The sequence below is a fragment of the Prunus avium genome, chromosome 2, assembly GCF_965620075.1.
Source record: "Prunus avium chromosome 2, drPruAviu1.hap1.1, whole genome shotgun sequence".
NCBI classification, from domain to species: Eukaryota; Viridiplantae; Streptophyta; class Magnoliopsida; order Rosales; family Rosaceae; genus Prunus; species Prunus avium.
In genome coordinates, this window is record NC_142285.1 from 37,302,639 (window position 1) to 37,318,415 (window position 15,777).

The 15,777-nt window shown below is 34.3% G+C and overlaps 1 long non-coding RNA gene across 1 annotated transcript; it reads left to right on the top strand.

The window, feature by feature from the left end:
• Window positions 1–12,587: 12,587 nt before the first annotated feature.
• On the top strand, window positions 12,588–15,551 carry LOC148296965 (uncharacterized). The gene is made up of 2 exons (XR_015833588.1): window positions 12,588–13,569; window positions 14,094–15,551. It is a non-coding gene; the product is annotated as an uncharacterized LOC148296965 (long non-coding RNA).
• The last annotated feature ends 226 nt before the right edge of the window (window positions 15,552–15,777 follow it).

A 15,777-nucleotide genomic window follows, 5' to 3' on the forward strand; every position in this document is an offset into this window, starting at 1 on the left:
TTTTAAATTAGGAAATTATTAAGATAGCAGTTAGAGAGTATAACGAGGTTGTGATTATTGAATTAATATTAGTTTGAATATTGTTTTAGTTTTTTATTTTTATTAATCTGGTGTTGGTGACCAGATGGGCTATCTTCCAATGGGAGCCAGTGTGAGTAGATTCACAAGTCGACAATCGACTGATTTTGGAATCGAAAGCTTCTTTTAGCGCGAGAATTTTTAATTTCATTGCACCATATTCCATGACAAAAATTCGACTCTCGCTTAATTTTTTTATTTATTTTAAAAATAATCTAATTAGTTCTTGGATAAAAATCTAATTTCATGCTCACATGTTGCTAAACTAATTTCAATCCAATATTAAGCCACTTAAGCTAGACTCTATGAACACTTAATTAGATTACATTCTAGTTTGATTTATTAAACGAATTATTCCGGTTGTTACATGCCCAAGTAAATGAAGAAATTGTGACTAATCGGGTGTTAGTTGGATGGTTTCAAGTCTTTGGTGTGCTCCCAAGTGATCATGAGTTCAAGCCCCGTGTCTAGGAATTCCCCCCTTTCTAATGTTGACAAAAAAATAAAAAATTGAAGAAATTGTTATCACGAACGCAATCAAAGTTTTTATATTTTATATTTTTGAAGATTGGGCAAATTGGACACATGACAAGATATGATTGGTGGTAAAGACAAAGTTGATCCTGATCACCCGTGATGACCCAAACATTTTTCAACTAAAATGTCAATTTTGTAAGACTCCATACAAATAATAATTGATATTAATGTTAGAAAACTATTTAATTTAAAAATGTTTTAATGAACTTTTTATGCATCAGTTGAAGAGATCGAATTCTTAATCAGTCCTTGTTCTAGAACATCCTCCCCGCTTGAGCTATTTAAGCATTACACAAGAAGTAAAAAAAACTCACCAACTTTATGTCAAAAAAATTCATCTTCTTCCTTTCGAAATTCCATCCCTTTCTGCTAACATTACACTCTTTGAGCTCTCAAATTTCCACTGCCATTGCTACGAAACAAACAGTGTCAAATTTTGTATTTATGGAAGTTTCGTCCTTTGGTCAAGGCTGGTTTAACGATGCAGTCTGAGAGGGAACTAATTTAAGAGACTATATCATTTAGAAAAACGAGTCACTATGGTTTCTATAATCAACTACACACTTCCTTCTATAATCCGGGGAGCATAAATGCTTTTTTTAGTTTAGAAGGAAGATATCGTTAAATATAAAAAAAGGGAAGATATTGAATTTCTTATGATATTACGAGCTTCCTTTGTTGGTTAGGATATAATAAGCTTTTTATGTCTCGTTTGGTACCTATGATTGGACTGGATTGGATAAGTCACTAAATATTAGGTATGTTGAAGGAGAAAAAGAAAGTAGAGGTGAATGATTTTCCATTGTGAGGATTAGGACGGATAATTTATAAGGTGTTGCTATCCTACTATTTTGTGGGGATTAGATGTGATTAGTTTTCTTCATGAGTAATCCATCTTTAACCTTCAACTTGGTTTCTTCTTTAAACATGCTTTAAATATAGGGAGTCATCCTCTCCAATCCAATTCTAGACACCAAACGAGCACATAGAGGCCAAAAAAGAAGAGCAAATTCAAACCCTGGCCTTACTCGCGGGGTAAAAAGTATTGAATTTGTTTCACTAATCTTCATTTTTTTAACATATAAAAAGACACCGTTATCCAATCTACTACGAAAAGTTTGCAACTTAATTCGGTACTATATAAAATCTGGAATTTGATTTTAGTAAATCTAGTATAATATACTTGAGCAAAATGCAGGTAAAGTCACCGACCAATGCATTATAAAAAGCAATGACTATAATAATATTCCATTGAAGTGGCAGATTTTAGGCCAAGGTGAGGTGATGGCTGAATATATTGAGTATTGTGTTCATATCTCAGTAGAAATTCTGTCCTCCCTCTTGGAGATATTGGATGCTTATCTGCTTTAAGTTGGGACTTTCAAAACCCAAATATTCCTTATTACATCATCACCATCCATGTGAGTACGTCTGCTTACCGATACACGCAGTGATCTGATCACATGAAAAAAAGGAAGGAAAAAAAAAGCCACATTGATTTGGTACGATGGTATCCAAAATGTGATGTTCATGTGTCTATTTCAAGTGTGAAGATTCGGCAGATTAGGGGCTGTTGTGAGAACCTCAACCACATTAAGCTTCATTCAAATTTTGCTGTTCCTACCTTTCTGTGCCAACTCTTGTTCCATTCTAATCTTACTCCCATCCAACTATGCCTCTAGTGGGAATATGATACTTATTGTCGAGCCCTCTATCTAATCTAAGCACAAAATTGGAGGATCTTACTGTATGCCTGCGAGCGCGTCTGCGGAGACGATTTAATTCTTTGTCAACTATACGTATTGAGAGTATTTTTCGCAACCTTTAAGTATTAAGTGATGTGACAAATAACATGATCTTATGTATAATAAATTTGCCGACCTAGTCGGGATCTAAAATTTTGATATTTGATTCTGCACGTGGTATTACTCATCCAAGTAGTGATAAGAGTTGGAACATAAATGCTCTGGAAATTACAAGGAAACTAACTATGCGTACCTCTCCATCATCATCATGGTATACAATTGTCTAGTTGTATACTTTTTCCATGTTGGAAAAGGGTCATAAGTTCAAATCTCACTCCCATGTTGATAAAAATAAAAGATCATGTTACTGTCATGGTATTAATTAAACCTGCGGCAAATACAAATTAATGAAGGGATAAAAGAAAATGACAGAATTTGAAGGGATACAGGGTTTCTGTATAATTAATGTATTAATTGTCTTATTCTATATATATTAATAAACATTATAATATCTATACCCTATAACTTATGGAAATTTACATCTCCATTGATTTGCACAAAGTCCTACATTGAAACTTTGTGCCAATGCTCACCCTCATTCCTCTATAAAAGGGGAATAGTGTTCAGGTAAAAAAGTAACTACTTTTCACATTTACTATTACTTTATCAAAATTATTGTGTACCCCACACTTACTGATTTAAGCATCGGAGAGCCTTCGGCAGGCACCACACCAATATCCGAAGCTTGACGATTGCTTCTTCCATCCTTCTTCTGCAGGACAATCTTGTGACCGAAGATCCACAACCTCCTAGTCCTGCTGAAGACTCCGCACTTCTTCTATCTAAGTTTAATCCAATTTTGGACATCAACAATTGGTATAATTAAGAGTATTTTTCTCAACCTTTAGGTATCAAGTGATGTGACAAATGACATGATTACATGTATAATGTATTTATCTAAAATTTTGATATTTGATTTGAATGCACGTGGTATTACTCATCCAAGTAGTCATAAGAGCTGGAACATAAATGCTCTAGAAATTACAGGGAAACTAACTATGCGCACCTCTCCATCATCATCATGGTATAGAATTGTCTAGTTGTATACTTTTTCATACAAGCGATATTAGAAAAGGGTGGGGGGAATCGAACCTGTACCTTGGATAAATATTTGAGCTACAAGCCTCTTGCATTTAGCTTTATAATTTTCAAAGTCATTAATGAAGAGCTTAGGTTATTAATCATTCGTTTAGTTATTTAACCACCTAATTACTAGATCCCAAAAAAAAAAAAACACATATTACCAACTAGTTTCTAATCTAGTATTGTTTCTCTTTTCAATGTTGAAAAAGGGTCACAAGTTCAAATCTCACTCCCATGTTGATAAAAAAAAATTAAAAGATCATGTTACTATCATGGCATTAATAAAACCTGCGGCAAATACAAATCAATTCAACCTGCTGACAAATACAAATTAACAAAGGGATAAAAGAAAATGACAGAATTTGAAGGGAAACAGAGTTTCTATATAATTAATTTATTAATTGTCTTATTCTATATATTAATGAACATTATGTCATTATATCTATACCCTATAACTTATGGAAATTTACATCTCCATTCTCATCATAACAACACAACTTTTGATACACAATCACACAACTTTTCTCTTTCTTCATGGCCTATTCATGCGCTTGCTTGAAGAACACAGTTCTGAGCCGAATGTCTGGCCGTTCACATAGTGGCTAGGGGCAGAGGAGCGACGAAAACCTTTTGGCAAGCAACTCTCCACAGTGTGACTTCCAAAACCATTTGCAGCACCACCATGGCCCTTTTTATAATCTCTAACAGGCACATAATTTGAAGGGTTTGAATTTGACTGAATTGGCTCCAATGGCCTTATGGCAGCCACAACAAGCCCTTCAAAGTTGCTTTGGATTAAGCTGGGAGGAGGAGCCAAGAGAACCAACAAGAGGAAGAACATTGAGATCAAAATCTTGGAGGACATTGTGATCAAAATAACACGGTTCGAATTTGGATTTGGAGAAGAAGATGTGGTGAAAATTGAAGGGTGAGAGGAAGGCCTTAAATAGGGTCATGAGGAAAATATAGATGGATGCAGCTAGATATGCCCAGCTCATAGCTAGCAAAGCTTGCATGCTGGTCTTCGTACTTGCTGTGCAATTATGTCTTCACTTTTTTGACCATTCAGATGGGGCTGCCCGTGTCCTTAATTACTATTGTCCTGAGCTTCTTCTTGTCGAAGTCAAGTTCTTTGATTTTCCACAGAATACATAGTTATAATTATGTTTATACACAGATGAAAAGAAAATTAGGGCAACTAAACCCTAGCCAAGTCAATCCTATCAACTTCAAAGGCAAACACATGGGGCCATCTGATTGGGCCAGGTGGAAGTAGTAGCTTACCTGTTTGGCCTACTGTATCAGGTTTATCCTTCCAACACAATCTGTCACACCTGACTAAGCTCATCTTTTGCCACGTTTGATCAATTATCCAAAACTTTATATCTGCAAGTATACTTTGGCATGCACATTGTGCAAAATCTCAACAACTACTTGCAGATCTGTAGGCAAAGATATACGATTTAATGAAGCAACAAGTGTCCTGCTTTATAGTTTCTTGCCTTCTTGGTTTAAATCTTTGGTTGATCACATTAAGCTAGCTGTGGGAGCAAAACACCCACCTATTTCCATCTTTATCAATTTTCACTTTAACTACTCAAACATATTAGCTCCCTAAATATTTCCCAAATTTTCTCATTGTGTTAAAATCAAACTAATTTGATTTATTTAGTAATAGGTCGTGTGATTTATGAGTAGGAATTTTTTTTTTTTTTAGTACAAGCGATCGGAGGAGGGGGGTTTACACAAATATTCATTGGGTGCGTGGGGGTTTCAAACCTTTGTCCACATGGGCACTGATGGACCAAGGAATTTTTTAACGGATGTGCAATTTTGAAAGGCTAAAACCTCACATTGAAAAAAATAGTCATGGTTTAAATAAGAAAGAAAACCTTCCAACAAAAAAAATAAAAGAAAGAAAACCATTAAAGCCCACGATATGTAGGCCCTATATATTGTTGAAAGCCCATGGATTACTGTCTTTCAGGTCTTCCAAATATACCCAAGCCAAGCAACATCTTCCTCAAACACTCGACGACCTGTTGGACTCGAGAGCTTCAAGTGCAATTTAAAGCACCTACATTGGTTTTTCCAACGAGAAGAGGTCTAGCTATACCTTCTTGCGCCTTAACAGGTTTGCCAGTACACATGAATGGAGGGGAAATGGTTCAACCAATTGAGTTATACTCCATTGAATTTATAAGTAGGATTTGTATTACCACTTCTTGTTATCAAGAAATTACTACCTTAATTTAGCAAGGCAGGTCATGCATTCTTAGACCAAATAAGTTTGGGTTGAACCTCCTTGAACCAAAAAAAAAAAAGGTTTGGGTTGAACCGCGTGGGTGCAGATTTGACATTTGACAAGTTTTCATCATGTTAATGGGCTCTTGGGCTCAATTCATTGTTGGTCACTTCTTGGGGTAATTTGATAGATTTAGGGCAATTCCCAACCCAACCCATGTGAGATTAAAAAAGGTTCCAACCATTTTGTAGGCCCAACTTTGTTAAAGGAACCCATATTAGATATGGGCTTAGACATGTTCATACGGTGAAAAAAACTTGTCAAATGTTTTATCAAAATTTATTTTTAAATACAAGCGATAGTCTAAATTATAAGGGAAATGGAGTTTCTCACACACACAATGTCAAGGTGCCGTGGAGTTTCAAACCTGAAACCACTGATATGCAAGTCAAGGTCCTCCAAAATTATAATAAGTAACTACAAAAAGGTTTTCATTAAAGAACTGTATAAAGTGGTGGTAATAACCGACCAAATTATTTACCAAAACTTATATTAACATTCACCCCATCGTGGTTAAATTAAAAAAAATAAAATAAATGATGGTATGATCATGCTCTTAGCACAATAACCAAGATAATAAATGAGAATGTCATTATGTATTTGGCACTGGCTGTGCACTAGTGCACAAAGTAATTGTGCAAGTACATCGTCCTTTTGCTTCACATATCTATGTGTTGGCACACTGCCTGCAAGACCAAATTAATTAAAATAATAAGTTTACCTAGTACATGTGTGTTTTTTTCCTTCCTCGTTCCTGGAATTAGTAAAATATGGTCCTGCTTTCAAAATGACCGCCCAAGCTCTGCCATTGGTTTCAAAATGAATCTCATTCAACTGACAAAAGCTACTCTTTTAAACTTGTTTTAATTAACCGTCCAAGCAAGGGCTTGAAGGATTTTTATTCATATTGCTAGCAGGGAGGCTAAAGGCACGATTTATTTATTAATTATTGATGAGTGGGCCAATCGTTAGGTTAGGTCCTAATAATACAACTGTACCTAGTAGATCTCACGATATTGTTATTAGAGTCGTACACACATATTTATAAAGGTACACGCAATAAAAGTACGGAGTAGATCTAACAATATTGTTATTACTTGCCGACTTACACATTTATAAATGAAATTAGTCGTGTTTATAAAAACAATAGCTTCATGTGATGCTTGAATATATGTGATTTCTGCTTAACTTCCTTAATTACTTGACATTAACTGATACGTACCTCTAATGATGTAAAATGAGGATTTATTAAGGTTAATGTGAAAAATTCATGTGTGAATGCTAAGGTGGTGGACTTGAAGTAGCTGATCACTTCTCCCCAAGCATTTACTATTAAAAAAAAGTCACCAACACTAGGGAGATTGCAAGCTGAGAATTCCACCTGTGTGATCATTTTTCTTTTATTTTCACTTTGTCTTGCAGCGCAGGCCAGTGTGAACACTTATTCTTTTAAGAAGATGGTGAAAACTTGAGTGGACTTCAAATCCAATTTGTTAGTTTAGTTTTCCCGAGAAAATAACCAGATGAAAAGATAGGTCAAATGGGAAAATTACAAATGTAATGCGCTGCGTTTCATCCCTTTTTATTGGAACCTAAATTCCAAGTCAATTCTTTTTTCTTTCTTCTGTTTGGTAATTATCACATCAATTTTTACAGTCAATTATTGTTAAAAAAAATATATAAATAATTATCATTTGTCAGGGGTTTTCTGTTTTCCAAGTTTGAATAATAATAATAAACACATGAAGTCCCCTCTCTATCTCAATGTGTTGGCAACCTAGAATCCAGCAAGGCACTCACACGTGATGATTAACACATACTTCTTAGAGCTAATCAAATGTAATCTCGAAAAAGATTCATGTGATAATAAAATAATGCAAACCAGCTGCTAGCCCACTGTTTTGGAGCAAAACCACACTAGTGTTAAAGAATATACCACTCCAACAAAGCTCGGATTATCATATTAAGTCCCTAATCTCCAAACAGCTTAAACCAATTAAACTAGCAAAAGATACTTAACTCTCGTGATTACTTCAAGATAATCAAAGCAATAATCAACTATGCCCCGATTAATTAAGTTGCTATGTTTCACAGCCCAAGGGATTGTTCTTCAGCATCCTATTAATCAATATTCATATTGAGGTCGTTTAATAAAGTAACGCATCAAACGATTTTGCGTCAGATTACCACTGACTAAAGCTCGATGATTACGGGAATAAATCATAACCATTCACATGAGCCATGTGTGTTGATGATTGAAGTGGATTACTATTAGATTAGGTCGTCGCGGCCTGGATCATAATAATATTAAGATACTCCTTTCTCATAATTACCATTCAACGATCATGCGAATAAATTATAACCATTCACATAAACTCTACTCATTAATGTTTGACTTAGGTCGTGAGCAGATTAGGTTGACGCCCGGATTTTTTGTGATGTAAAGAGGTTTAAAAAAAAGGGTTGGACAAGTATTCATTTTACTATCCTTGTTTGCTTAAATGGTATAGTTAGTCATTGCCAAAAATGAAGAAATCTAAAGATATGTATTCTTGGTGCTCACTTTGATAAGTACCATCCCTATTAAAACCAATAAAAATTCAAACGAAGGTAAGATTAGCCAAAAGCAAAAGGCATAATCTAGTAAATCCTTCAATATAGTTGAAGCACTTCATTCACTGATGGAGGGCAGGGCGTGACATTAGGATCTAAACTGGTACTAGGTTGTTGGCCACGAGTGGGGCATGTCGTATCTTCCTCGCCAATTTTTTAGTAGTTAATAATGGTGCGGAAGTTTGTTGGCCACCTAAGGAGTGGTTTGATTATTTAGCCACTTAAACCGCAGATTCTTAGTGTTTATATACAAATAATTTGTTTGATTTAAAAACCGCACAGATTCTTAGTGGAGTATGGTCCACCATGAATTGGCCCCGCATTCAGCTTTGTGTAAGTATCGTATGATCAGCTTGAAGAGTCCAAACAAGAAAAGATTAGTGCAAAATATAATATGCAGGCGTGTAGGTTGAATGAGATGCTAATATCGAACAAACCTCAATGCCCAACTAATCTTTAATCTTTAGTGTAGTGGTTAGTAATTGTCTTTATTTAGTTGGATGTTTCAATTTCGGCTTATATAAATACGAGGATGATATATATTTGTGATAAGTTCCATTGTGGTGACGTAATTGATTGTAAAAATATCTTATAAATATCTTATCGTTTATACAGATAAAAGATATGCAATCACGTCTATCTTTTCACATATAAACTGGCAACTTTTACATCTACATAAAGTGTAACTGGTGACGGTTATATCTAAACAGGGTACAACTGGTGCGAGTTGCATCTACACATCATTGTTCGCGAATTAAAACAATCATCCCAAACAATAATTCCATTTGAGTTAGAATCAAAGGACAAACACTTTCACAAAATATTTTTACAATGTTTCCTAGCTTTTAGATCTCATGCAATCCAAAGGGTTTTTGACAAGGTGACGTGGGAGTTTTTTTTAATCCGTGAATGATATGGAGGTGATGTGACATCATAACTAGAGAAAGAAAAAAAGAAGAAGAGAGCTCTTGGATTAGAATGAAATTAAGTTACCTGAAAAAATGAAAAGTTGATTTGGTAAATAATAAGCACATAGACATTGATAAGTGCTTGTGCAAATGGTGGAGTTAAGTTTGACCTTAATTTAAATAAAATAAAATAAAATAAAATAAAAAATTTAAGTGCCGTAAAGTAATTTTGTTTTCGTACGCAGTGCACCAGCTAGCAGCGCTTTGCAAGTGGTGTACGATATCGATCGAGTGCTATATCTATCCATCTCTATGGTTTCATTCTAGTTTGTATTATTTTCTCTTTGTTCAACAAAAGCATTTACGTCATAATACATTAATTCATTGTCGTGTTATGCGTATTTTATGGTTTATGTAAAAGTGAAAATGAAAGTTTTAGTTACAGGTTCATCATAATATAGAGAGGGATAAGATGATGATATTGATGGGTGAATGGCTTGTGCTTATCTATAATCTCTATTTCCTAAATTCCAATCTTATCATTATACATGTCATATAATTATACCGTCTTGTTTTTTTCCTCTCAAAAGAATTGTATAATTATATGACAAGTATATAGGAAAAATTCTTAGGTGTGACGATCACATTGCCGCATAAATGTTACTAGTTAGTATTGAAGAATTAAGTTTTACAAAGCAGGTGGACTTGAAAATCAAGGATGGCCGGCCGGTATTGATTGGTTGAGGCTGTGCACCATTAGTCTTGTGGAGTAATTAAAGCAATGAAATTAAGAAATTAGGGAGAATTACAGCCCTTTAGAAAAATAGAGAAAGAAGAAGAAAACAAAATAAAATAATGTCTTTTTTGTTGTTGTCAAAAAACGAAAAAAAAGGGTCTAACCAGCCATTAATGAAGCATATGGCCAACAATATACTGGAAACGCTCTCCACAACCATCGGGTCCATCATAAGCACTGTATATGATACATAAAAAAGATGCTATGATCTTTAGCTTCGCAGACCACCCACAAAAAAAAAAAGGAAGAGAATTGCCCGACACTCTCCACTAAACCAGTCTCAATAATTGTCATTGTACCCAAAAAAAAAATTGTCATATGGCTCCCTCTAGGCAACTTGTACCAGCAATATTTGGGGAGGGGAAAATCGAACCTAGGATTTGAAGTGCATAGGTAAATGCTCTTAACCACTTAAGCTACAAACTCCTTGCTTGATGCTCGGAATCTTTGATTATGGAATTATCATTTTCTCAAATAGGAAAATATTGTCATGGGCTCAGCTTTGATCAATATGGGAAACCTTCTGATTTCTTCTATATATAGTTTGATCATTAATTGTTGAACATTTATGGCCCGTTTGATAACCAATTTAATTTTAGTTTTTAGTTTTTTTTTTGTGTATAGAGGAAAAATGAGAGTTAGAATGAGAGTGAGGATGAGATTGAGAGAGAGGATGAGAGGGAGGAGTAACACAAGTGAAAACAATTTGAAATTGACAACTAAAAGAGTTTCCCTCTCAATCTCATCTCCACTCTCATCCTCACTTCCATTCTCCCTCTTTTTTTTTATACTCTAGCTCAAAAAAATAAAAAATAAAAACTAAAATTGAAATGGTTATCAAACAAGCCCTAAATTACTAAACATATTGCTCCATTAGGTAAACACCTTTATATCTAGTCTTCTTCCAAGTATCTCTGATTAGTGTAGCGAAATAACCCATGCACCCACTCTTTGAAAATGGAAACGTTTCTGCGCCCTAGCTTTGAATTGAACCTCAAGTGTACATATCTGGTCATGAGCTTTTGTTTCAGAAGTCAGAAGTTTGAATAATTGAGCAAACTTTTAGTCTTGATAGGAGTCTTCCAAACTTTTAATTGAAAATGTGTATGTACTAAAAGTAGATATTCAAGTTCGTAAACTTAATTAGAAGAAGATGGGAAAAGTGGTAATTTGAATAATTGAGCAAGCATCTGCCTAATTTTCTCATTGAAGAAGCTACTTCCTAAGTGTTGACTCACGTTTTAATCTTGTATGACATGATATGCGTTTGAGTCATAATGAAATATCAGTAGACAAAAAGCTAGTTGATAGTATAACATTACCATTTAAAGTCATGTTATAATATTGTATGAAATGATATATGTTTGAGTCATAATGAAATATCAGTAGACAAAGAGCTAGTTGATAGTATAACATTACCTTTTAAACTCACATTATAATCTTGTACGACATGATATGCGTTTCAGTCATAAGAAAATATCACTAGACAAAGAGTTAGTTGATGGTATAACATTACCTTTTAAACTCGTCTCATCTCAACCCATGCCGGCTCAATTAATATTACATGCCCTCAGTTAGAAGCTTATTTGCCCACCTTGAATTTTTCACCCACTTGATTTGTTTCCCTTAATTGGATTCATCGGCTCTATCACGGCTTATGATTAGTAGAGATGGAGAGATGAAGATATCTTGACTCCTTCAACTTTGTTTACTACATATATATAATGTGTCTAGCTGGGGTGTTGACAATCTAATTTAATCCGCTCAAACTAATCAATCCAATTTAATTCAATTCAATTTATTTCAACAAATTGTATTTGACTTCTTAATTCAAAAACCCTTTGTGATTACAGTGTATTCATCTTTATATTAACTCCTTATCGGTATTTACTCTTGTGCTTAATTATTGAATGCAATTATCTCTAATTTTCAAAACCAAAAAATAAAAAAAAATACATATGCCTGGTCAGTTAGCCAACTTTCCTATGAAAACCCAATCCAACTCCATTTGAGGTTTCTTACTTTTTGTTATACCCTAGGTTTACAAGCCTTTGAAACTATATGTAATCTAAATCATTTAACAAAATTATGTTTGATATTCTACAGCAATTTACTCTTCAATATTAATTATGTATATTAAAATTTGTTACTGGATTTAATTTGATGATAAAAAATTTCTTTGTTTCAGTAATTGTGTCTTCGTTAGATAATAAACTGAATCATCCATTCGAAATTGCAAATCTTCGAACCAATCAACATTTGAGTTGGTCTGGATTTTGTCAAATCCACCAAATTTGAACCCAGTAACACTTTCCCTGATCCTATGACGTGGTGTATCACTGACCAATCAGAAACCTGGACAGCTTTTTACCCCTTGTGCAAATGCAAGAGCAAAACCCCTATATATGCACAACCATGGGCACACAAGTTCCATGCATCTAGCAGTCACGGAAATACTCCACAGCAAGACGTCAGTGTGTATATATAAGTACCCCTAACAACAAACCCTTCCTCACCTACTCTTCTCTTCTCTCTCTCTCTCTCTCTCTCTCTCTCTCTCTCTCTCTCTCTCTCTCTCTCTCTCCTTTTTAGTTTTTATGAATAGATCTTGAGCTCTCATCTCTTCCTCTCTCCATACACAATTTGTATCTGATTGTTTCATTCCTGCAACTTTTGCCTATTCTTCTTCAATTTTTTCAATGCTTAATGATTCGTATCTCATCCACCGGATTTCGAATCGGGAGTGCTACAGTTTTTATTGGTTTTTTAAGCTGATGATATATTATTAAGTATTTAACCCACATGTAATCTGGTCAGTCTTTTTATTTTTCTCAGCCTGCAGTACTATCAGCCTACTGACCCACAAGTACTCACACCCAGTGTCCATGAATATTATTACAGAAGGCAAAAGTAGTTGGCCTGTGTGTTGCTTTCTTTTTCATGGCATAATTAAAAATCCAAATTTTTTCAAAAGGATGTATTTTTTTTATAAAAAATTTCACAGTCTTTGGTAAACGTATATTCTATTAGGGTTCCCTCAGGTCATTGGATTCGGAGCTGCTCTTTTATACAAGTCTTAGGACTATTTGTTAGATGCCAGTTGCCACCTCAGCCAGATACTAACATACACAAGAAACCTCAGTATATTAATTGTTCCTTTTTCTTTTTCAAAGATCTTAATTTTCTTTCTTTCTTTGGTTCTCTTTCTCCTCGATCGCCCACAGATGAGACTGTACAGAGTACAACAAATTGATTCAGTCATTGTTTGCGGGTGCAGCATCACCAAGATTCACAACTGATCAAGGGCACAGTGACATCATGATGTTTTGATTTTATTTGTGTCTCCTAAGTTTGAGAATCTTGATGATGCTGCATCAGCAATAGACGACTATACCCCGGAAAAGCTGCGAATAAATGATTTTTCGGCATCTCCAGATCAACAAGGTGAACTCTTTCCCATCATCATGAGCCACTATGCTGTGATTATTAATATTCATCATCCTTGTTTATTATGCATAATTTGGTGGTTAATTTTTTCTTTATTTGAACAATTGAGGGTTTTTCTTCTTGGGACCAAAGAACTGGTCTTGAAAAAAGAAGAAAAGGTTACCAAAAGGGGCAGAAGAAAGGAGAGTGGGACTGCACTCTTATATATATGTTATGCTTACCTTTGGATTTTATTATGTTTAGGGTTTTTGAATGTAGGGATCTAATGGGTAAGTGAAGTTTAGGGTTTTGTTTGTCATGGAAAGAAGAATTTCTGGGTGATTGAACTGCACTTGCTATTTCAGGGATAATTTCTTGGTGTGAGTTTCTGGATCTATAAAAATTTGGAGTTTCTTTACTACTTGAAATTGAACCAGAATATATATGTGGTTGGTTCTATGAGTTGTGCTTCAATTATTCTGGTTTTTCTTTACTCTAAACATCTATTTCTGGGCTTGATATATAGTTCAATCAAATTTTAGGCTAAGCGATTAGTGTTGCAGAAGTGTACTATCAACTACATCCAAATAGAAGAAGGAAAAAGAAGAGAAAAGGCATGTGTACTCCTTTATCTTTTCCTCCAATGTATAAGGAATCGGTTGTTTTGACTTCCATTCTCTCTAGAAATATAGTGGTTATGTTGGATTGATCATGGACATGAGTTAATACCTTAATTTAGAATTGTTTTTAGGCCTATTTCACTTCTGAGATCACCTTCTTCATTCTTAATCCCACACCGAATCAGTCACCGAAATTCTTCTGAGACCTAGTTGATCAGTTAATACATTATAATTAACATCAAATTATGATGAGAATTAAGCACTTGCTACATGTACTTATGCAGTGGAAAGTAATTAACTTGTGAATATGTGAGATATATAATTAAGTTTAAGGATAGACAGCAGTTCTTTCGTTTACATGTTAAAGCTGGCCGATGATATGCATGCGCATATATATATATATATATATATATATATATATATATATATATATATATATAGTTATTCTCTTATCCGGATGTCCGCACGTTATTATTGTGCGGATCCTATTGTAAACAGGCAGGAAAACAGAGAGGGGTAGTACAAAATACACTGCATTCGCACGATAATAACATCCGGATTTCTGCATAAGAGAATTTCTGTATATATATATATATAATATATTAATAATTTCTAAACTTCATTGCAGTGAGGTGCGTGCTTAAACTTAATTAAGCTTCTATCAACCTGATTAGTTTGGAGGGTTTTTGGTTAACTTCCATTAACAAGCTGTATTAGTTTGGAGGGAGCCATTTTCTTAAGTATCTAATTAGTAAAAAACCATGACTAAAAACCTTTGAGAAACTTTTGATGAATTGTATGATTATGCCAAAGTCTCAAACCTAATGAGATAAGGATTTTCAATTACAAATAATTACAGAGAATATTCTAGAATATCTACAACTAAAGTTAACAGTTTGAAGACATATGCTAATTTTTCTTCTGCAGTGAGGTGAATATTTAGACCTAAGAGAGCACCCAAGCATATGGCTACAGTTACTGTAGAAATTGAACTGGGGAATATTGTAGCAAACTTATGAAGAAGAATCTTAAGCCATGTCATGTGGGGGCATTGGTGACAAGACCTGTTATGTCAAGTGAAAAGAAGGGAGAAGAATAATTCATACATCTGAAGGTCCACAAGTTTGTAGATTGAGAGAGATGGAAGAAAATAATAGTAATGAGTATGATGAGGTCAGAGCTAGCAGATCAACCCAACTGCAAAAACTGCTGGGATGCGTATGCAAATAATGCATGTCAAAAATTAAAGTCTCTTGTTTCTTGATTGATAACTATTCTTGTACAATAATATGTGGCTAGAAACTTGTCGTACAATTCATCTCACTTTTTATACAGTTATTAGTTGAATGTTCCAATCAATCTTGGCATTGTACAGTTCTTGATTTGGTTTCAGAGACCTTTTTGATTCTTATTTGTATGGTTCATATATTGTGGTTCACGTAAATTACATATACATATTATATATACCCAAAAAGCATAATTAATTTGCTTTTACTGTATATTTAGATTTACAGTTTGACAACATCATATATCGATACTAAATCTTATCATGCCCGAAAAGCAGAACTAATTTGTTTTCGTATATCATGCCATTATAACGACGACC